This window comes from Bos grunniens, chromosome 13 (genome assembly GCF_055505025.1).
Source record: "Bos grunniens cultivar Pamir isolate PY7600 chromosome 13, Bosgru_T2T1.0, whole genome shotgun sequence".
In the NCBI taxonomy this organism is placed as follows: domain Eukaryota; kingdom Metazoa; phylum Chordata; class Mammalia; order Artiodactyla; family Bovidae; genus Bos; species Bos grunniens.
Window position 1 is genome coordinate 62,941,227 of NC_141177.1, and position 23,738 is coordinate 62,964,964.

The following is a 23,738-nucleotide window of genomic DNA, read 5'->3' on the forward strand; positions in this document are numbered from 1 at the left end:
GCTATGGATAAAATGTGTCCCCCCAGATTTCATAATTTTGAAGCCCTAACCCCAATGTGATGGTATTTGGAGGTGGGACCTTTGGAGGTTAATTAGGTTTAATGAGATCATGAAGGTAGAACTGCCATGATGAGATTAATGTTCTGAGGGGGGAAAAAAAAAAGGAAAGAGAGACCAGAGCTTTCTCCTACCATGTGAGGACAGAGAACTCTGCCAGCCAGAAGGCGGGTTCTCACCAGAAATGAAATCAGCCATCAACTTGTTCTTGGACTTCCAGCCCCCAGAACTGTGAAGAAATTCATGTCTGTTGGCTAAGCCCAGTCGATGGCATTCTGTTATTGCAGCCCAGGCCAATTAAAGCATTTTCTTTATAAAACTCCAAATCTACCTAGGATGGCAGAAGAGAAGTATAAACCAGTAAGTCAGAAACAGGCTGGATAAAATGGATTAGATAAATAATAAATAAATAAATCCACATCCAAACAGTCATTGGATAAAATGACTGTTTTGAATCCAAATTCTTCAAATGGCTAAACCTCTCCAAAACAAAGTTGTAAACTCTCTAATAAACATATTGACCTTATAGAATAGTTGTGAGAATTAAATGAGTTAATAAACATGAAGTCCTTGTAAAGGGCTCAAAAAGTGATAACTACCATCTTTATGATAACAAAAGATGTTATGAGACTGTCGAAGAAAAATTAATCAATCTAAAAATGAAATTGAAAATTTTTATTCAAGAAGAATTTGAGGATCCTAACCTGGGAACAGCATCTCAGAAAGCTCGGAAAACTGTTCCACCCATTAGAAGTCAAAGCACAGTTATATACATTTTTTGAAACAGAGGGCTATACAATAAGTGGTGCATTATTGACAGTTTACACAATCCAGATGGAAGTGTCTTGGGCCTTGAGAAGATTAGGAAGGAATGTTATCTTTAAGGAGTTGTTGCTGTGAGGAGAATGTAGCTCCTTCTGGTTGAGCGGGTGCTTCTGCTGATCAGGCGCAGGTTGTTCAACACATAATGCAGATAGACAATGCACAGTGCAGGGAGTGGGGAGGCCAAAGGGCAGAGAAAATATTTTCTGTTTATATCCTTGTCTTGCCATAAAATATGAATTTCATTTCACAATACGGTACCTATTTATGTGCCAAATGATTAACCAGTATAAAAAGATACTCAGTTTTCTCTTCAATATTTTTGCTCCTTCCTTCCTTTGGAACTCTGGAGAAGAAATGGCAACCCACTCCAGTATTCTTGCCGGGAAAATGCTATGGACAGAGGAGCCTGGCACGAGCAGACAGGTAAACACACCCTTTGCAACTCGCTCCCATCACTTCTCCCCAGGCACCCACCTTTTATTTTTCAGATCTCCATTTAATTATCCCCTCCTCTGAGAACTTGCCTGAACTTCCTTGAGCCCAAGAAAGCTTCTCTTTCTTTCTTCACCTCCTCCTCATGGCAGTATCTCAGCCCAGGATTCTTTAAGGACTTGTGCATGCTAAGTTGCTTCAATCAGTCCAACTCTGTGTGACCCGATGGACTGAGCCCACCAAGCTCCTCTGTCCAGGGGGATTCTTCAGTCAAGAACACTGGAGTGGGTTGCCATGACCTCCTCCAGTAGATTTTCCTGATCCAGGGATCAAACCTGTGTCTCTTAAATCTCCTGCATTGGCAGGCGGGTTCTTTACCACTAGCACCACTTGGGAAGCCCCCAAGAACTTGTTACCACATGAAATTACCCATTTTAATTTCATTAGTTCTTATCTATCTCCTATGATAGCATAAACATCATAAAAACCAAAGGCATTTTCCCTGAAAACCCAAAGATTGTTTTGTAAATCTGTCACCAAATTCCAGAAAGAGAAATGTAAATCAATCCTGTAAATTTTCTATTATTCAATGTTTAAATACTAAATCATTTATTGGTGAGAAATATCCTGAATCAAAAATTATTTCTTGAATGTTCCCTACATGTATAGATTGATTTGGGGAATGTTTATTCTGTTCCATTGATCCGTATTTCTGCACTTATAGAAAACCTATTCTGTCTTGATTAATATAACTTTTTTTTAAAGGCATTTTCTTATCCAATGTCCTTTCCCAGAAACAGTATCTGGCATACAGTAGTGGCTCAATGAACATTTTGAACAAATGACTAAATGCTCTTGGATTAATAAAGTATGTATCAGATAGAAAGAATTCAATGATTTCATCAGGAAAGTTACTATCTATGTAGAACCTTAATTGTATCTGTGGGGGTCACCACCAAGAAAACAATATTCTATCGAGGAAGCCAGTGTCCACAATTTTGGCAGATGCCCCCATGAAGCATTAGAATTTATCTTGATCTAGACAGTATGTTATATATATACACTAAGTTGGTATGAATCCACAATGGTAGGATTGAGGTAGATACAGATAGCTGCAAGAGGCAAAAATTATCAAGACATGACTGTGGAAAGAATCTGAGCCATAAGGATATGTGAATAGAAACTTCCAAAATTAAAAAGTGCCCCCAAAATCCACAAATTTGATGAAAAATGTCAACTTCTAGAACCAAGAAACACACCAAGTTCCAGGCAGGATAAGTTCATAGAAAGCACAATTAGACAGATCACAATCAAATGCTAAATCAAAAGAAAAGTAATTCTTGAAGTAGAATGAGAAAAATGATTTTAAAATTACGGCTAACCTCTCATCTCACATGCTAGTAAAGTAATGCTCAAAATTCTCCGAGCCAGGTTTCAGCAATACATGAACCGTGAACTTCCAGATGTTTAAGCTGGTTTTAGAAAAGGCAGAGGAACCAGAGATCAAATTGCCAACATCTGCTGGATCATGGAAAAAGCAAGAGAATTCCAGAAAAACATCTATTTATGCTTTATTGACTATGCCAAAGCTTTTGACTGTGTGAATCACAATAAACTGTGGAAAATTCTTCAAGAGATGGGAATACCAGACCACCTGACCTGTCTCTTGAGAAATCTGTATGCAGGTCAGGAAGCAACAGTTAGAACTGGACATGGAACAACAGACTGGTTCCAAATAGGAAAAGGAGTATGTCAAGGCTGTATATTGTCACCCTGCTTATTTAACTTATCTGCAGAGTACATCATGAGAAACGCTGGACTGGAAGAAACACAAGCTGGAATCAAGATTGCCGGGAGAAATATCAATAACCTCAGATATGCAGATGACACCACCCTTATGGCAAAAAGTGAAGAGGAACTAAAAAGCCTCTTGATGAAAGTGAAAGAGGAAAGTGAAAAAGTTGGCTTAAAGCTCAACATTCAGAAAACAAAGATCATGGCATCCGGTCCCATAACTCCATGGGAAATAGATGGGGAAACAGTGGAAACAGTGTCAGACTTTATTTTGGGGGGCTCCAAAATCACTGCCAATGGTGACTGCAGCCATGAAATTAAAAGACGCTTACTCCTTGGAAGGAAAGTTATGACCAACCTAGATAGCATATTCAAAAGCAGAGATATTACTTTGCCAACAAAGGTTCATCTAGTCAAGGCTATGGTTTTTCCAGTGGTCACGTATGGATGTGAGAGTTGGACTGTGAAGAAGGCTGAGTGCCGAATAATTGATGAGTTTGAACTGTGGTGTTGGAGAAGACTCTTGAGAGTCCCTTGGACTGCAAGGAGATCCAACCAGTCCATTCTGAAGGAGATCAGCCCTGGGATTTCTTTGGAGGGAATGATGCTGAAACTGAAACTCCAGTATTTTGGCCACCTCATGCGACGAGTTGACTCATTGGAAAAGACTCTGATGCTGGGAGGGATTTCAGGCAGGAGGAGAAGGGGACGCCAGAGGATGAGATGGCTGGATGGCATCACTGACTCAATGAACGTGAGTCTGAGTGAACTCCAGGAGTTGGTGATGGATAGGGAGGCCTGGAGTGCTGCAATTCATGGGGTCGCAAAGAGTCAGACACGACTGAGCGACTGAACTGAACTGAACTGAACCTCTCATGATAACAAAAAAAGGCTAAACAACCATGGAACAACAATAGTTAAGCACTGAGTGAAAAACAAAATGGTCAAGCCAGAATTTGATATCCATTAAGACCATTCAAAAATTAGGGTGAAAACCAGACATTTCAGATTATCAAAAACTGTAAAAATTCACACTAAAAGATCTGTTTCCCAAAAAATGATAACAGAAATTCCTCAGGCTAAAGGCAAATGACACCAGGTGATAATTGTTAGAGGAAATGATAAGAATATGAGTACATTTTCTATAACAGCCTAACAAATCAGCCTAAAAGCTAGTTGGCTGGTTGGTTTAGTTGCTAAGTTGTGCCCAACTCTTGCAACCCCATGGACTATAGCTCACTAGGCTCCCCTGACTGTGGGTTTCTCCAGGTAAGAATACTTCAGTGGGTTGCCCTTTCCTTCTCCAGAGGATTTTCTGACCCCAAAATTAGTAGCCTAATATAAAAAATATATTTTTCTCTCTCATAGTCCTGTGGGTTAATTGAAATCAGCTGGGCAGTACTTACTTGAGATCTTTCATGTGGTTTCTGGCTAGAAGCTTACCTGAGACTTCATATAGCTTGAGCTGCTCAGAGCATGGTGGCTGAGCTATAAGGGGAAATGCTCCAAGAAACTCAATCTGAAGCTGCGAGGCTTTCTATGAGCTATCATTGAAAGAATAACACAATTTCTACTGTATCGTATTGATCAAGCATTAAAGTCAGCCCCAAGTCAAGAGCATTAGAAATCAGATTCCACATTTCAACAGAGTAGTAGCAAAATTGTAGCGATGTTTAATCCATTAAAAAATATTGAAAAAATATAAAACATAAAATGCAATCAATGACAAAATGTTAATTTCTGTGTGTTATATAATACTTAAAACCAAATATAATGTATTTAATTGCAATGCATATGGTGCAAAACCACATGGGACAGAGATGCACATAGTATTACACTGATGGAAGACTCTTACACTTTGTGTGGACTAACACTGTTAACTCTAAGATTTTTGTTAATTAAAGATGCAATTTGAAAATCCTAGAGCAGCATTAAAATCCTTTCAAAGAAGAAGAGCTAAATGTCAATATAATTATCAAAATAGTTTTTTTCTAATATTTGGGAAGGAGAGGGTGGGACAAATTGAGAGAGCAGCATCAACATACATATTGCTGCTGCTAAGTCGCTTCAGTTGTGTCCGACTCTGTGTGACCCCATAGACAACAGCCCACCAGGCTCCCCGTCCCTGGGACTCTCCAGGCAAGAACACTGGAGAGGGTTGCCATTTCCTTCTCCAATGCATGAAAGTGAAAAGTGAAAGGGAAGTCGCTCAGTCGTGTCTGACTCTTAGTGACCCCATGGACTGCAGCCTACCAGGCTCCTCCGTCCATGGGATTTTCCAGGCAAGAGTACTGGAGTGGGGTGCCATTGCCTTCTCCGCAACATACATACACTATCGGGTATAAAATAGAGAGTTGGCAGGAAGCAGCTGTATAGCACGGGGAACCCAGCTTGGTGCTCTATGATGACCTTTGGTGGGATGGAGGCTCCAGAGGTAGGAGATATATGTATACACAGGATGGCATAGATGGCAAAGAATCTGCCCGCAATGTAGGAGACCAACATTCAATCCCTGAGTCAGGAAGGTCCCCTGGAGAAGGGAACGGCAACCCACTCCAGTATTCTTGCCTGGAAAATTCCATGGTCTGCGGAGCCTGGCAGGCTACAGTCCATGGGGTTGCAAAGGCTGGACAGGACTGAGTGACTAAGACTTTCACTCTCATAGCTGATTCACGCTGTTGTACGGCAGAATCGAACACAATATTGTTCAAAACCAGTCATACTCCAATTTAAAATTTACATTGTTTTGCCCTAAAGAAAGTAGGACAAAGGAAGCAAAGGAACAAAAGGAAACAGTAAATAAAACAGTAGATTCCAATCCAATCATATCAACAATTGTATTAATTTTAAATGAGCCAAACTTTTCACAAAAAAAGCAATTATCAGATTAGATTTAAAAAAAAAAGGCCCTATAGTACATTTTTAAAAGATATAGTTTAATACAAATGAAAAGGATGAATACAAATATTTATCATGAAAAAGATTTTATCACTGGCTATATTAACATCCCTGCTGGCTCAGATGGTAAAGCGTCTGCCTGCAATGCAGGAGACTGGGGTTCAATCCCTGGGTCAGGAAGATCCCCTGGAGAAGGAAATGGCACCCCACTCCAGTACTCTTGCCTGCAAAATTCCATGGACAGAGAAGCCTGGTAGGCTACAGTCTATGGGGTCGCAAAGAGTCAGACACAACTGAGTGACTTCACTTCACTTCATATTAACATTAGACAAAGCAGACATCAAGACAAGTAGTATCAAAAATAAAAGATTTCATCATGAAAAAGAGTTAATACATCATGAAGATAAAACATGTTTAATGTGTACACACCTAACTACAAAGCTTCAAATAACATGAAGCAAAAGCTAACAAAATTAAAAGATAAACTAAATAAATCTAACATTACTTTTGGATAGTCTTGTATCCCTTCTCAGCAATTAACAGAACTATTACACTATCAACCAACTTGATCTTACTGACATTTATAGATACTATACCCTAAACTGTAGGCTATCTTTCTTTTCAAAAGCATGCAAACATTCAGCTAAATAGACCACATGCTGAGCCATAACAACACCAATCATAAGCCCAGTAAGGTATTTTTACAAGAATTGATCATCTAGTTCTAAAATTCCTATGGACCTAGAATATACAAAACAATCTTGCAAAAGAAAAAACAAAGTTAGAAAATATATGTTGACTGCAAGATTTACTATTAAGCTACAGTAATCAGTTAGAGCTTGAAATACAGATAAATACAAAGTTGGAACATGACAGAGTCCAGAAATAGACTCATATTTACACAGTTAATCGATAATTGACAAAGATGTGAAAGCTACTGAGTGAGCTGTTGTTTTCAACCATCAGTACTGAGACAACCGACAAAGGAGCCTGGCAGCCTACAGTCTTGGGGTGGCCAAAGAGTCAGACGTGACTTAGTGACTACACAACAATAACTGAGACAACTGGACATTCAAATGGAAAGATGAGTAAATAACCTCTACCTCTACGGAATGAAGCAGGGCAAAGACTAATAGAGTTTTGCCAAGAAAATGCACTGGTCATAGCAAACACCCTTTTCCAACAACACAAGAGAAGACTCTACAAATGGACATCACCAGATGGTCAACACAGAAATCAGACTGATTATATTCTTTGCAGCCAAAGATGGAGAAGCTCTATACAGTCAGCAAAAACAAGACCAGGAGCTGAACTGTGGCTCAGATCATGAACTCCTTATTAGCAAATTCAGACTTAAATTGAAGAAAGTAGGGAAAACCACTAGACCATTCAGGTATGACCTAAATCAAATCCCTTATGATTATACAGTGGAAGTGAGAAATAGATTTAAGGGCCTAGATCTGATATATAGAGTGCCTGATGAACTATGGAATGAGGTTCGTGACACTGTACAGGAGACAGGGATCTAGACCATCCCCATGGAAAAGAAATGCAAAAAATCACAATGGCTGTCTGGGGAGGCCTTACAAATAGCTGTGAAAAGAAGAGAAGTGAAAAGCAAAGGAGAAAAGGAAAGATATAAGCATCTGAATGCAGAGTTCCAAAGAATAGCAGGAAGAGATAAGAAAGCCTTCCTCAGCGATCAATGCAAAGAAATAGAGGAAAACAACAGAATGGGAAAGACTAGAGATCTCTTCAAGAAAATTAGAGATACCAAGGGAACATTTCATGCAAAGATGGGCTCGATAAAGGACAGAAATGGTATGGCCCTAACAGAAGCAGAAGATATCAAGAAGAGGTGGCAAGAATACACAGAAGAACTGTACAAAAAAGATCTTCTCGTCCCAGATAATCATGATGGTGTGATCACTGACCTAGAGCCAGACATCCTGGAATGTGAAGTCAGGTGGGCCTTAGAAAGCATCACTACGAACAAAGCTAGTGGAGGTGATGGAATTCCAGTTGAGCTATTTCAAATCCTGAAAGATGATGTTGTGAAAGTGCTGCACTCAATATGCCAGCAAATTTGGAAAACTCAGCAGTGGCCACAGGACTGGAAAAGGTCAGTTTTCATTCCGATCCCAAAGAAAGGCAATACCAAAGAATGCTCAAACTACCACACAACTGCACTCATCTCACATGCTAGTAAAGTAATGCCCAAAATTCTCCAAGCCAGGCTTCAGCAATATGTGAACCGTGAACTTCCTGATGTTCAAGCTGGTTTTAGAAAAGGCAGAGGAACCAGAGATCAAATTGCTAACATCCGCTGGATCATGGAAAAAACAAGAGAGTTCCAGAAAACATCTATTTCTGCTTTATTGACTATGCCAAAGCCTTTGACTGTGTGGATCACAATAAACTATGGGAAATTCTTCAAGAGATGGGAATACCAGACAACCTGATCTGCCTCTTGAGAAATCTGTATGCAGGTCAGGAAGCAACAATTAGAACTGGACATGGAACAACAGACTGGTTCCAAATAGGAAAAGGATTATGTCAAGGCTGTATATTGTCACCTTGCTTATTTAACTTATCTGCAGAGTACATCATGAGAAACGCTGGGCTGGAAGAAGCACAAGCTGAAATCAAGATTGCTGGGAGAAATATCAATAACCTCAGATATGCAGACGACACCACCCTTATGGCAGAAAGTGAAGAGGAACTAAAAATCCTCTTGATGAAAGCGAAAGTGGAGAGTGAAAAAGTTGGCTTAAAGCTCAACATTCAGAAAATGAAGATCATGGCATCCGGTCCCACCACTTCATGGGAAATAGATGGGGAAACAGTGGAAACAGTGTCAGACTATTTTTTTGGGCTCCAAAATCACTGCAGATGGTGACTGCAGCCATGAAATTAAAAGACACTTACTACTTGGAAGGAAAGTTATGACCAACCTAGATAGCATATTGAAAAGCAGAGACATTACTTTGCCAACAAAGGTTTGTCTAGTCAAGGCTATGGTTTTTCCTGTGGTCATGTATGGATGTGAGAGTTGGACTATGAAGAAAGCTGAGCACCGAAGAATTGATGCTTTTGAACTGTGGTGTTGGAGAAGACTCTTGAGAGTCCCTTGGACTGCAAGGAGATCCAACCAGTCCATTCTGAAGGAGATCAGCCCTGGGATTTCTTTGGAAGGAATGATGCTAAAGCTGAAACTCCAGTACTTTGGCCACCTCATGCGAAGAGTTGACTCATTGGAAAAGACTCTAATGCTGGGAGGGATTGGGGGCGGGAGGAGAAAGGGACGACAGGAGATGAGATGGCTGGATGGCATCACTGACTCGATGGACGTGAGTCTGGGTGAACTCTGGGAGTTGGTGATGGACAGGGAGGCCTGGCATGCTGCAATTCATGGGTTTGCAAACAGTCGGACATGACTGAGCAACTGAACTGAACTACTTACCATATACAAAAATTACTCTGAATGAAGCAGGGTCCTAAAAGATAAAACTATAACACTTTTAAAAGAAAACATACAAAAAAATCTTGCCGACTTAAACAAAGGTTTCCTGGAAAGCAGAACAAAATTATCACAAGAGAAAAAAATGAAAAATTAGAACTTCTCAAAATTAAAAATTGCTGATCAAGAGACATCACTGAGAAAATTAACAGCAAATTACAGGCTGGAAGAAAATATTCACAAAACATGTAGCTGACCACAGTCTTGTATTCAGAATACTATAAAAAAATTCCTTTTGAGAAATAAATAGTAAGCACATCCAAAAATACTTAATATCATTTACCATCAGGGGAATGTAAATTAAACCCATAAACCATCACTAATGAAATTAAAAAGCAGTACAGCTGTTTTGTAGATATGCTTAGCATGTGTTATACTAATAAACATACAGCAACACTTTACCCAAGCAGCTCCATTCTTAAGCATTTATCCAAGAGAAGTGAGAACGTATGTCCAAAAAAAATAGAAAAACTTACAGAAGAAGATACACAGATTTTGAACCACAGCCAAAACCAAACTCATTTCAATTGCACATAAAACCTTCAGCTAGATGACCACATAAAACAATGGCAAATGTCAGTTATTGAGAGAATGAAATGACAAGCTGCCATTTATTCATATAATGGAACACTACAATGTGGAGAGGAACTAATTTGTACTAATACATGCAAAAACATCAATGATTCTTAAAGACACTGTTCTATGTGAAAGCAAAAAAAGAAAAATGAACGATCCCTAACATACCCTGGTGGCTCAGCTGCTAAAGAACCTGCCTACAATGTGGGAGATTTGGATTCAATCTCTGGGTTGGGAAGATCCCCTGGAGAAGGGAACAGCTACCCATTCCATTATTCTGGCCTGGAGAGTTCCACGGATGGTACCGTCCATGGGATCTCAAAGAGTTGGACATGACTGAGAAACTTTCACTTTGATTCTGACTTTTAACATACAGGTCATGAAGTTCTAGAACAGATGAAACTAGGTTAAGATGAAAAAAAGGGAACAATCACTACCTGGGTTAGGAGGGCAGAAAAAGTGACAAGAGCAGTGTGCCTTGGAAGGGACATGAGTTAACTTATTGGGCAGATGAAGTGCTTCATGTCATGATAAAGATGTAGTATACGTAGGTGTATTTATTTCTCAAAAATTATATAGATTTATGCATTTCAATATGTGTAATTTTTACCCCCCCTCCAAAAAAAAAAAAAAAACTTGAGTCCCCACTGAATTATCAAACAAGGGATAAACAGACTAAGTGATATAAGAATATACAAGCAACTCCTACAGCTCAACTCCAGAAAAATAAATGACCCAATCAAAAAATGGGCCAAAGATCTAAATAGACATTTCTCCAAAGAAGACATACAGATGGCTAACAAACACATGAAAAGATGCTCAACATCACTCATTATCAGAGAAATGCAAATCAAAACCACTATGAGATACCATTTCACACCAGTCAGAATGGCTGCGATCCAAAAGTCTACAAATAATAAATGCTGGAGAGGGTGTGGAGAAAAGGGAACCCTCTTACACTGTTGGTGGGAATGCAAACTAGTACAGCCACTATGGAGAACAGTGTGGAGATTCCTTAAAAAACTGGAAATAGAACTGCCTTATGATCCAGCAATCCCACTGCTGGGCATACACACTGAGGAAACCAGAGGGGAAAGAGACACGTGTACCCCAATGTTCATCGCAGCACTGTTTATAATAGCCAGGACATGGAAGCAACCTCGATGTCCATCAGCGGATGAATGGATAAGAAAGCTGTGGTGCATATACACAATGGAGTATTACTCAGCCATTAAAAAGCATACATTTGAATCAGTTCTAATGAAGTGGATGAAACTGGAGCCTATTATACAGAGTGAAGTAAGCCAGAAGGACAAACACCAATACAGTATACTAACGCATATATATGGAATTTAGAAAGATGGTAACGATAACCCTGTATACGAGACAGCAAAAGAGACACTGATGTATAGAACAGGCTTATGGACTCTGTGGGAGAGGGAGAGGGTGGTAAGATTTGGGAGAATGGCATTGAAACATGTGAAAGGTCAGGTATGAAACGAGATGCCAGTCCAGGTTCAATGCATGATGCTGGATGCTTGGGACTGGTGCACTGGGATGACCCAGAGGGATGGTATGGGGAGGGAGGAGGGAGGAGGGTTCAGGATGGATTTTCTTTTAAAAATTTAAAATAAATAAAAAATAAAAATAAAACCAGAAAAAAAAAAATAGAACTGAAAAAAAAAAAAAAAAGAATGGTAGAATGATGATAATTGTTGAAGCTGAGTGATTGGTACAAGGGGTTCATCATAGTATTTTTCCTTGATATATGTTTGATATTTATTATGACATTAAATTTTAATTACCATATAATCATTCATTCATTCAAATATCGCTTCATGTTTATGTGCTAGGTTTTCTCAGTTCTGATGATAGAGCAATTATACAACAAACATTGCTACTCTTACATTATATGACTAACAGGTCACATTCTCGTGGAGGAAGTTTTAAAAACTAAAATAGTAAAGAGAGAAACAATAAACTAGGAAAAGATAAAGCATAACAGGTGGTCATAGGAGCTTTAAAGAAAAAGTGGACAGAGAGGGAAGGGGAAAATGTAACAAAGGCCAGTGATGTAATTTTAAACTAAGTGATGGACTCACTGAGATGGTGATATTTGAGGAAGAAATAGACCATGATAGGGAACAAAACAGGCAAATATCCCAAAGTGGGGGTATAACTGGCATGTTCCAAGAGCAGCAAGGTGGGGAGGGGAACAGGTCATTAAGGAACCTTGCAGGCTAGTGTGAAAACTTTGACTCTCAATTGTAGTGAGACAGGAAGCCTTTGAAGTGTTCCACACAGTGTAGTGACATGATCTTATTTACATTTTAATAGAAATGTTCTGGCTCCTGTGTTGGTAATAAATTTAAGAAGATCAAGGCGGGGAGCAGGGGAACATCCAGATGAGAGAGAAGCTAGATCTGAGGATGCTGGTTTGTGCCAGCTTTGTAGCTATGCAAGTGTGAGAAGTGGTCAGATTAGGGCCATATTCTAAAGTTAAAGCTGCCAAGCTGTGCTGAAGAATGATTTCTGAAATCAAGAATAACTCTCAAATATTGTCCTTACAAATTTAAAGATGGAATTACCTCTTATGGAAATGTGGAAGATTCTAAAAAGGGTAGATCTGGGGATGCAGTCCATCATAGGAGGGTAAATATCATCACTGTTCCCCCTTTAAAGTCTCAACATCAAACCTGACACGTTATAGGGTTTTTCCAGCTTTTGAGAGGAACTCTTCAAGGCAAAGCAAATTTTTATTATGTCTTGTTCAAAAGCTCCTTTCCAAAAAGGGTAAACGTGGGAAATTTAGAATGGCATGAGGGACTAAAAAAAAAAAAATCCAGCATTGCTCTATGAAAAGCAAAGAAAAGGCATGTGACTCTCAAATTTCAGATGAAATCATTTAGTGCCCAAAATATAATTTTCATTTTCTAGGTAGTAAAGAATCAGCCTACCACTGCACAAGACGTGGGTTCAATCCTGGGGTCAGAAGATCCCCTGGCAAAGGAAATGGCAACCTACTCCAGTATTCTTGCCTGGAGAATCCCAGGGACAGAGTAGCCTGGTGGGCTGCAGTCCATGGGGTTGCAAAGAGTTGGACATGCCTAAGAGATGGGGCACGCACACACACACACACACACACACTCTATAAGAAAGAGGAAGTTAGATGGAAACAGCATTAACAGATAGATAATGGAAGAAACAGTATATTATAGGGAGAATTCAGAGGAATAGAAAATGAAAAAGAAAGGCAAGGAAGGAGTCACCAGAATGATATAAGCAGCCAATGGTTTGGGGTCATTTCAAATACCTTGTGGAAAACAAAAGCTACAGGACCTTTTCCTAACATCTTGCAAGTTTACCTCCAGTGGTTGTTAGATACTTACCAGCAATTAATTCAGTCCTTCCCCTTCTTCCTTTTGGGCCGAGTGTTCCCACCTTAGCTACTAAAAGAATCTTCTATCCCTCTCTGTTCTGCCCCTAAATGCTGTCGTGTTGGTACTTAATGTTTGGAGGTGCCAAAGCCATCGGGGCTAGGTGGAAATGATGCCCAGTGAGGAAGCCATAACCAACACAATGAGGATGTCACAGAAGATGAAAAGGGGTCGACTCTTGACCTTTGTGCCACTGAACTTTGGGACTTTCTATTTCTGGATTTCTATCCATGGGAGATAATTAATCCTATTGTTAAATCAACCTCAGTCAGGTATTCTATTATTTGTAACATAAAGTAATCCCCCCAAGCACTTCTTTGTACCAGCAGTTCTTCCAGCAGCCTTAGTCTCACCTGGAAACTTTACAGAAAGACCAATTCCCAAGCTCTATCCCAGTCCCTGGAGACAGGGGCACAGCAATCTATCTCAGCAAGGTGATGTTGATCCACCTACAGTTTGAGAATCCTTGCTCTGTACTTTAATGAGCAGAAGCAGATAGATAAAAAAATTTCATTCCATTCCCCTAGATTCTGACTGCTAAATGCAGGTCCTATCAGGGCAGAACTGAGAATATACCTTAATTGAAAGACCCAAACTTACATCTTGGAAACTGCAAACAGTAAATCTATGGGAATAATCATGTGAAGTTTAAAGGAACTGTGATCTTTGCCACAAGTTTATCCTCCAAAATATAATTATTCATGAGAGATCCTGAAAATTTAGCTACTGGAAAGAGAGGGAGGTATTAAGTCCTGCGATGGGCCACATCATGGCCAAAGCTAATTTCACAGCCATTGCTGCTCTCCTTTCTAAATGCATATTTTAACCACCTCACCTATAATCCCCAAACTTGGTTCCCACTGTTAAATTTATATATCAGTTGCTGGCAGCCGCTAAGTTTTTTAAGCGTGGCCAATCATATTTCATACACTCTGAATTTAAAACATTTGAAGCTAATTTAGTGGTTATGTCTAGCATTAGATATTTTAAGTGCAGCAATAAACTCTTATTGCTCTCCTGACTGATGGAACATGTAATACAATTGCCACTGAGTTTTGACTGTCAAAATAATTCATTACATTCCATATAAACTTTTTTAAAAAAGAGAGCAGGTTACGTCAAATAATTTGAATAAACGTTTAAACCCAAGGTCACCAAAGTGCCTGAGACTCCTTTTCAGAATTAATTGAAATTCAGGTACATTCTCTGCAATGATTTGAAGTCTCTTCCCAAATATACAAGCTGTCTGAAAGCAACAACTTGCTGCCATGCTAACTGAGCTGTTAAGCAATTATCAGTGACAGCTGTAACTCAGGGCTATGCCAAGCAGGACCTGCGTGCAGACAAACTTTTTAATTCTTTCAGCTGACAGTTACTGGATTAATATTTGACACAGTTCAACCAGCTCCATTTTATTTGTGATGATGGGGCCCCAAGAAGCAAAATCTATTGACAGCCTACTTCGTGCCAAATTCTCTGCTGCCTAAATTCACACATACCATCTCACACTTATCTCTTACTCTAGTTTAAAGAAGAGGAAATCAGAACAGAGAGGATAAAGAGTTTTACCATGACTCTAGCAATGTATGAATTCAGATGTCTCTGACTCCAAAGTGCTTTTTTCTTGTACAGCATATTAGGGTTTGTGTATAATAATTTGGCTAATTCTTAAAACTGTTTTTGTGATGTGCAAAGCCTAGTGTGTAAAAAAATTAGATATCTTCCATGCTTCCCTGTGCATTTTAGAAAGAGTTGTTCCACTGCAAGCCAGTCCTCAACTAAACCATAAGTGGTTACATTCCTAAATGGGAAAAGAATTTTAAAAGAATAGATATATGTATGTGTATTATTGAATCATTCTGCTATATATCTGAAGCTAACAACGTTGTTAATCAATTATGCTCCAAATACAAAAGTTTTTTTCAGAAGTGGTTATAGTAACTTCCAACACCTCTCACTTTTTTCTGTGGGAGAGAGAGAGGAGAGAAAATGAATAAAGAAGGAAGACAGGCAACGGACCCAGGTACTCCCCCAACCCCTACCATATGGTAACCATGGTGCCTGATCATTTATGCAACATTAACTCATTTAACAGCTTCCCTGGTGGCTCACCAGTACTCTCGCCTGGAAAATCCCATGGATGGAGGAGCCTGGTAGGCTGCAGTCCATGGGGTCGTGAAGAGTCGGACACGACTGAGCGACTTCACTTTGCCTCTTCACTTTCATGCATTGGAGAAGGAAATGGCAACCCACTCCAGTGTTCTTGCCTTGAGAATCCCAGGGATGGGGGAGCCTGATGGGCTGCCATCTATGGGATCGTAGAGAGTCAGACACAACTGAAGCGACTTAGCAGCAGCAGTAGCAGCTGGTGGCTCAGGGGTGAAGAATCTGCCTGCAATGTGGGAGATGCAGGAGATACAGATTTAATCCCTGGGTCAGGAAGATCCCCAGGAGGAGGAAATGGCAACCCACTTTGGTATTCTTGCCTGGAAAATCCCATGGACAGAGGAGCCTGGCAGGCTATGATCCATGGGGTCTCAAAGAGTTGGACATGCCTGAGTGACTGAACACAACTCATTTAACATTATTCTCCTCACTACTGAGCTTCCCTGGTGGCTCAGATGGTAAAGAATCTGCCAACAATGCAGGAGATCTGGGTTCGATCACTGGGTTGGGAAGACTCCCTGGAGAAGGGAATGGCAACCCACTCCAGTATTCTTGCCTGGAGAATTCCATGGGTAGAGGAGCCTGGTGGGCTACAGTAGTCCATGGGGTCACAAAGAGTCGGACACAACTGGGAGACTAACTTTCACTTTTCCCCACTACTCAGTGAAATAAATATTTGTTCCAGTGGTGAAGCTGGATCTTTAATTAGTGAGATAATTTGCCCAGACATTACAGGACTACTCAGAGGCACAACAGGGATTAAAATTGAGTTTTGCATGATTAAAAGTAGTTGTGTTTCCTATTACACATTTAAGGTATATGCACTCTCTCTTCTCTCTCTTCCTGGGATAAAACTAATAAAAGATTCCAGACAACAGAGCAAGTCCCTTATTCCCACTATAGACAAATGTCTCCCTTTAGCCACCCTGGCTTGGTCCCAATTAATACCAAAAAAAAACATATGACTGCATCATTCAAAAACTTCATTTGTAGCCAAGCTCTAGAAGTGTTATTCTTCCTCTTCGCTACTGAGCTCTGTGGTAGAGTTTCACTATCTTTGATTTCCCCTGGGCATCTTCCTGATGGATTCACTGTGAATTAAGAGTTGAAAAGAGGAAAGAAGCCAACTGAGGAAGTTCACAGTACTGTGATTAGAAAATAAAATGCAACTCCCTTACAAAAAATACATGTTATTTAAAATGCAAGTATTCATTACAGATTGATTTACTTTAAATAGTGCAAAGGCATTTTCACTAGAAAACTACTGATTTATACTTATTTTGCTGTAACAGGAAGTTTTCAAAATCTAAGGTGCTTGAAGGGCCTACTTTATATAACAAAGTAAGAAATTTTTCATTGAAATGTTTTCCCTCATTTTAATGATAATCTCAGCAATTCTCAGTATTGTATTTATCAGTGCACATTTATCAAAATAAAAAAGGTTTAGACTTCCACATATAGTTAATCTGCAATGATTGTCAAATGTATTCTAATTGATTTAAGGCCCATTAAAATTCTATTTCCAAATAGAAAATAAGCAAACATGAAATAAATGATCAGTCATCTAGCACAACCAGAAAAATCATATTAGTTATAAGTTATTCAAATGAAATGGTAACTCAGCAAAATCTTTAGACCATCTCTGAGACTTAGAAATAAGGAGGAAAAAAAATTAAGCTTTTAAATGATTTTCATGGTCAAATTGGTATTATGCTTCAAACACCCATTAAGAGTTACTAGAAAATACTACTAAAATAAGCTTAATATTTATATTACTGTTGCTATATTCAATGGAAGATAAAATCAAGAATGTTACATTAAAATTAAAATGAAGATTATTCATTTTGATGTTATATGTTAAACAACTTTTCTAGAAATCACATATGCTATCAAATTAATCTTTCTAAATCTGAATATATTTTCAAAATTAAGTTAGCACTTATTTTTAAAAAGTCATACTAAGTTTAACACAGTATAAGCAAACACATAAACATATACATGTATAGATATAAATTATATAGCTGGATCTACATACCAGAGACAGAGAACAAGAATATAAGAGCATAAAATCTGGAAAGACATCAAAGATTTGGCACATATGACCATGTTAAATGTAGTAAGGAGCTGGTAGGATGACAATTTATAAAACTGGGCTGGATTAAAACAGGCTGTGTATTTGCCAGATCATAACTTCTCAGTTACTACTTCTCTTGGGATATGCTAAATGCACACAAATATGTAACAAATAATGAGAAACACAAGTCTTCTGGCACAATTATCATATATTCATGTACAGAAATTGATGAAAAAGCAGTGTTAATGCATAGTGTTCATTGTAATTTTGTCCGGCAAATCTAACTATTGGGAAAATTCCCTTCCCCTTGTGTTTTAGGAATGGTTTAACTTCCATACATGGTTCAAAATGTTCAATCTGTATCTGAGGCTGGGGTGAATAGGTTATAGTTATTAGTTCAGAAATGGATGAGTGACTCACTTCCTGTTACTAACATGCCAGAAGTTTACTGTGGATTCTAAGAAAGATTCTTAGCCACACTGTGAGAGAACTTCTAGAGGGGCCCTTCTCTTTTCCTAGCACTAACAAGAAAGCATGTATCCCTGGGACTCATCGGCAGCATCATCATTACCTAAATTAGGAAAAGAGAATAAAGCTGATGTTGTCAAAGGCAGACTAGAGAGGTAGACAAGAACTTGACCCTCAGTGAACTGAATGAGCCCCTATGTCAAACCAGACTCAAAGACTCTTTCACTTCTGTACTTTCCTGATATGTGAACCAGTGAACTCACCACGCAGTTTAGGCCAATTTCTCTTGTTTAGAACCAAGTCCATTAAAAAATTATATACTCAAAGTGTTAATTCAACCAAAAAATTTGTTCAGCTTCTACTTTTAAAAAGGAACTAAAAGTTACGACGATAAAAAGGATCGTACTTCCAGACTTCATCTAGACAATAAAAATGAACACCGCATCACTCAGCTTTAAAATACATGACAATAAACTACCAAGATCTCCAAGGCTTACAATAAGGGTCATTTCTCACTTCTGTTACGTGTCCACTGGGGTCTCCTCCATGTTTTCACTCTGAGCACATAGTGCCAACAGTACCACCCAGAGGCAGAACCCAGCCTACAATCCCACCAAGCAGTGAAGCCTAGCATACAGCCCTGGTTGACTGCTAAACACAGTCCCTGGACTCACTCAACTGTGGTGTTCATTCGAAGGCCCTCCAACCAGAGAGCCAGACCAGTGACCTCAACCAAAGGCAGAACACAACCAATGGCCTACCTGATTGCAAAGCCCCATCTGTAGCCTTGATCAACTTTGGGGCACAGCCTGATTACCCATCTGTCCATTTAACCCTGCCAGCTTGTGGAGTCCAGTCTGTGGAAATGTGCAGGGAGGGAGCACAGCCTAAGGCCCCACCCACCCAAGGGCAAACATGGCCCACATTGAAGCATGGCCCACAGCCCTACCCAACTGTGGAATCCAATCATTGGTACCACCTTGCCAGAGATCGTAGTCAGCAGCGCTGCCCAACCAGGAAGCTCACCCAGTAAACCTACTTAAAAACACAGTCTAAACTTGGAGAGAGAAATAGACACTTAGAATCACGAAGCTCTAAAGACCACAAATAGGTTGAACCAGTGTAGAAAAGTTCTACACTGAGACATATTATAATTAGACAGTCAAAAACAAAGAATTTTGAAAGCAGTAAGAGAAAACTGACTTGCCACATACAAGATGGCCCCCTGTAAGATGATCAGTGGTTTCTCAGTGGTAACTTCGAAGGCCAGGAGAGGGTGGGAAGATATATTCAATATTAAATGAAAAAAATTCAACCAAGAATTATTTTTCTGGAAAAGCCATCCTTCATATAAATTGTTGTAGCCACTATGGAAAATAATATGGGTTTCCCTTGAAATGGTAAAAATGAAACTATTTTATGATCTAGCCATCCCACTTTTGGGTATTTATCCAAAGGAAACAAAAATACTACCTCTAATAGATATCTATATTCCCCAGATAACATTATTTATAATATCCAAGACATGAAAACAACTTCAGTTTCCATAGATGATAACTGATAAAAGACATACACACACACAATGGAATATTATTCAGACATTAGAGATGAAGGAAATCCTGTCATTTATGTCAACATGAATGAATCTGAAGGGTATTACACAAAATGAAATAATTCAGAGAAAGACAAGTAATTTGTGATCTCACTTAAACATGGAACCTAAAAAACTGAACCCATAAAAAAATAGATTATTGCGTGCCACGAGTGAGGGTATGGATTAAAGTGGTCAAAAGGTACAGACTCCCAGATGTAAGATGAATAATTTCTGGGGGTCTATTGTACAGCATAATGACAATGTTAACAACCCTGTAATGTATACTTGAAAGTTAAGATAATAAATCTTAAAAATTCTCATCACACACTCATACACACACACACACGTAAATCTACATACTAATTTTTATCTGAAAAAAAAAATAAGAACCAAATTTCAGAATACCATAGATATTTAAAGGCCCCACATGTCTTCAGAAGAAAAAGTATACACAAAGGATTGAGAGCCAGAAAGTCATGAGAGTTTTCCAGCAGAAACTTAGAAGGTAAAAGTAATTGTACCAATGCTCTGGGTTATGAAGTACAAGTTTTTAACCTGGAATTCTATGAAACTCTAAACAATCAATTACAAATATGGAGAGAATAAAGAGATTATCAAGCAGACAAGGTCACAAAAACTTTGCTTCTGAATCAAACTTTCTCAAGATCCCCATGTGTTTGATTACACTGAGAAGAGTTTTACATTTTCAGTCAAAAACTAGGTCGATAGACAACAACAAAAAATTATCTCCAAGAAAAAAACTGTACATCGTGGCAAATATTATCACTGATGCAATGTAGTTCACTTGTCAACAATATTTACATATTATTAATATTATTATACTAACAATAATATCAGAGGGTTGGTACATGGGCCTTTTTAATATTATAATCCTATGGGACTACTTGACTTTTACATTATGTCCAGTTATATCTTTGATTAAATTTCTTAATTTAAATAAAAAAACAAGAACAATTTAAATGCTTAAACTTCTTTGCAAGGTTTTCATTTTCTTTCAAACAAGCTTAAGTTCCTGTTTCTAAAACAAAAAGCTGGGCCAAATTATTTCTATTGTTATTGTTCAGTTGCTCATGTCCAACTCTTTGCAACCCCATGGACTGCAGCACACCAGGCCTCTCTGTCCTTCACTATCTCCCAGAGCTTGCTCAGACTCATGTCCATTGAGTCAGTGATGCCATCCAACCATCTCATCCTCTGTTGTTCCCTTTATTCTATGAGTCTATGTGCCTATAGACACAATTTATTTCATTCTACTAGTGGAGAATTATTATGAATGTGTAAAGAAATAAAGCTTTGAATTCTTTTTTTGAGCTCTTTTCTAGAGTTCACATTTGCTGAGTTAATAAGCTGTTCTCAAGACCCATCTAGGCATCACCCTTAGATTACTGTATGTGTAACATACTTTCACTTTTCACTTGCATGCATTGGAGAAGGAAATGGCAACCCACTCCAGTGTTCTTGCCTGGAGAATCCCAGGGACAGGGGAGCCTGGTGGGCTGCCGTCTATGGGGTTGCGCAGAGTTGGACATGACTGAAGCGACTTAGCAGTAGCAGCAGCAACATAGCTAATCATCTCTCTACTCCCACCGTTAAGCAGCAACAAATTCTCACAAGCTGATACGTGTCTGTGAATTTCATGGTGGAGTGATCTTTTAAGAAAGAGATGGCAGGACTTCCTTGGTGGTCTAGTGGTTAGGAATCTGCCTGCCAATGCAGGGAACATGGGTTGGATCCCTGGTCCGTGAAGATCCCACATACCACGGGGCAATTCAACCTGTGAGCCACAACTTCTGAAGCCTGCACACCTACAGTCCATGCTCTGCAACAAGGGAAGCCACCGCAATGAGAAACCTGCACACCAAAACCAGATCAGACCCCACTCACTGCAACTACAGAAAGCCTGTGCACAGCAGTGAAGACCCAGCTGAGCCAGTAATAAATAATTTTTAAACAAAAAGAGAGAGATGGCTTCCTGGGATACCAAGTAGTTCCCATTTTCTGCACTTGTTCATATTTTCCAAATGACTTTGAAGACATTTTTTTCTGAATTTAAAATCGAGGCCAGTTTTAAGCAATGAAGTTTTATTTTTGAAAAGGAATCTTGTGCCAAGACTAATGCAAAAGAAGGTGCCCTGACTTGTTCTGACAAGGTGAATTCCAAAATCAAAGAAGAACAATTTGCTTTTTCACATTAAAGGTCAACTTGACAAAATGTCTCTCAAAGGCACAGGTCTGCTTGTCAACTTCATCAAATAAGACCTAGAGGTATTGATTCAATCATCCTGTTAACCCAAATATATAATCCAGGCGCTACAAGGGAGATTACCGAATGCTGTTATCACATTCTTCTAACAGATACTAAGGCTGAAAAAGCAGAACCAATTTGGTACAGTTATGCATGAAATCTTTTTATAGTACACAAGCTTCAACTGTCCTACCAAAGTATCTCAAAACTCAATAGTAATTGTATCTGAACCGTTCACCCTGCAACAACTAATGCAGTACTATAGACATGATCATTTGATTTTTTGCCCGTATTGTTCACGGCTGATTCAGCCTATTTTAACGTAATGAATGGAAAAGTCAGCATTTTTTTCTCTCAAAATAGAAAAGCATGTTTTTCAAGACACAGTGAAACCGCATCTGATGTATGTGGTAGTGGTGGTTTAGTTGCTAAGTTGTGTCCAACTCTTGCAACCCTATGGACTGTTACCTGCCAGGCTCTTCTGTCCATGGAATTCTCCAGGAAGAATACTGCAGTGGGTAGCCTTTTCCTTCCCCAGGGGATCTTCCCGACCCAGGATCAAAACTTTGTCTCTTGTGTCTATTGCACTGCAGGCATTTTTTTTTTTTTTTTTTTTATCACTAAGCCACCAGGGAAGCCCTCTGATGTATATTTGTAGTCAACATATTCTAAGACGGGGCTTCGCTTGTAGCTCAGTTGGTAAAGAATCTGCCTGCAATGCAGGAGATCCCAGTTTGATCCTTGGGTCAGGAAGATGCCCTGGAGAAGGGATAGGCTACCCATTCCAGTATTCTTGGGCTTCTCTTGTGGCTCAGTTGGTAAAGAATCTGCCTGCAATGTGGGAGACCTGGGTTCGATCCCTGGGTTGGGAAGACCCACTGGAGAAGGGAAAGGCTACCTACACCCGCATTCTGGCCTGGAGAATTCCATGGACTCGTCCATGGGGTCCCAAAGAGTTGGACATGATGGAGCAACTTTCACTTTCACTATTCTAAGACAAGGTGAGAAACATCATATCTTTCTTAAAATATTTTCAGTCTTAAACAGAAATTCAAACAGAAAATGTATAAGCTATATTGAAATAGTATCTGAACATCTCCTTGGTACTATTCTATTTAGTGAGCCTTCATAGGGCCAACCACAAACTCTCCACAAGGTTAGGGAGAATTCATTAACCAGAACTCACGCCCAAATGAAACTTGTCTAACACATGTATTTTGTCCACGAGACACATCACTGCCTTCTTGCCCTTGGGTACAGTAGAGGTACAGCTCTATTCAGTTCAGTTCAGTCGCTCAGTCATGTCCGACTCTTTGCGACCCCATGAATCGCAGCACGCCAGGCCTTACTTGGGCCAATTTTAAACAATGAAGTCACCAAAAAAAGGACAAAAATCTGGAAACTCAATATGGGTTTCCTTAACAGCTGTACCATTTTGCATTTCCATCCAGGCATCCTAACAGATGTCGTTTGCGTTTGTACTTCCCTGATGGTTTGTGATATTGAGTAAAACATGGTACTGAACAGAACATGAAAAGGATTCTTTTTTCTTTTTTCTTTTTTTAACACTATGACAGCTGAAACAAGAAGGCAGAGCATCACCTGTTAAACTTCAGTTGAAAACATGAGCT

General features: G+C 39.2%; 1 protein-coding gene across 8 annotated transcripts in view; it reads right to left on the reverse strand.

Moving 5' to 3' along the window:
* Positions 1-23,738, reverse strand: part of MALRD1 (MAM and LDL receptor class A domain containing 1) — a 754,524-nt gene that overhangs the window by 604,183 nt on the left and 126,603 nt on the right. The window contains exon 2 of one of the 8 annotated variants that reach the window (XM_086334557.1): positions 237-388. The exons of 5 other annotated variants lie outside the window; for them this stretch is intronic. The gene's annotated coding sequence lies outside the window, so the exon portion shown is untranslated. Of the gene's footprint in view, positions 1-191; positions 389-15,651; positions 15,932-23,738 lie in introns of all 8 variants that reach the window. 2 more of the 8 variants (XM_086334558.1, XM_086334559.1) reach the window with 2 other exon arrangements.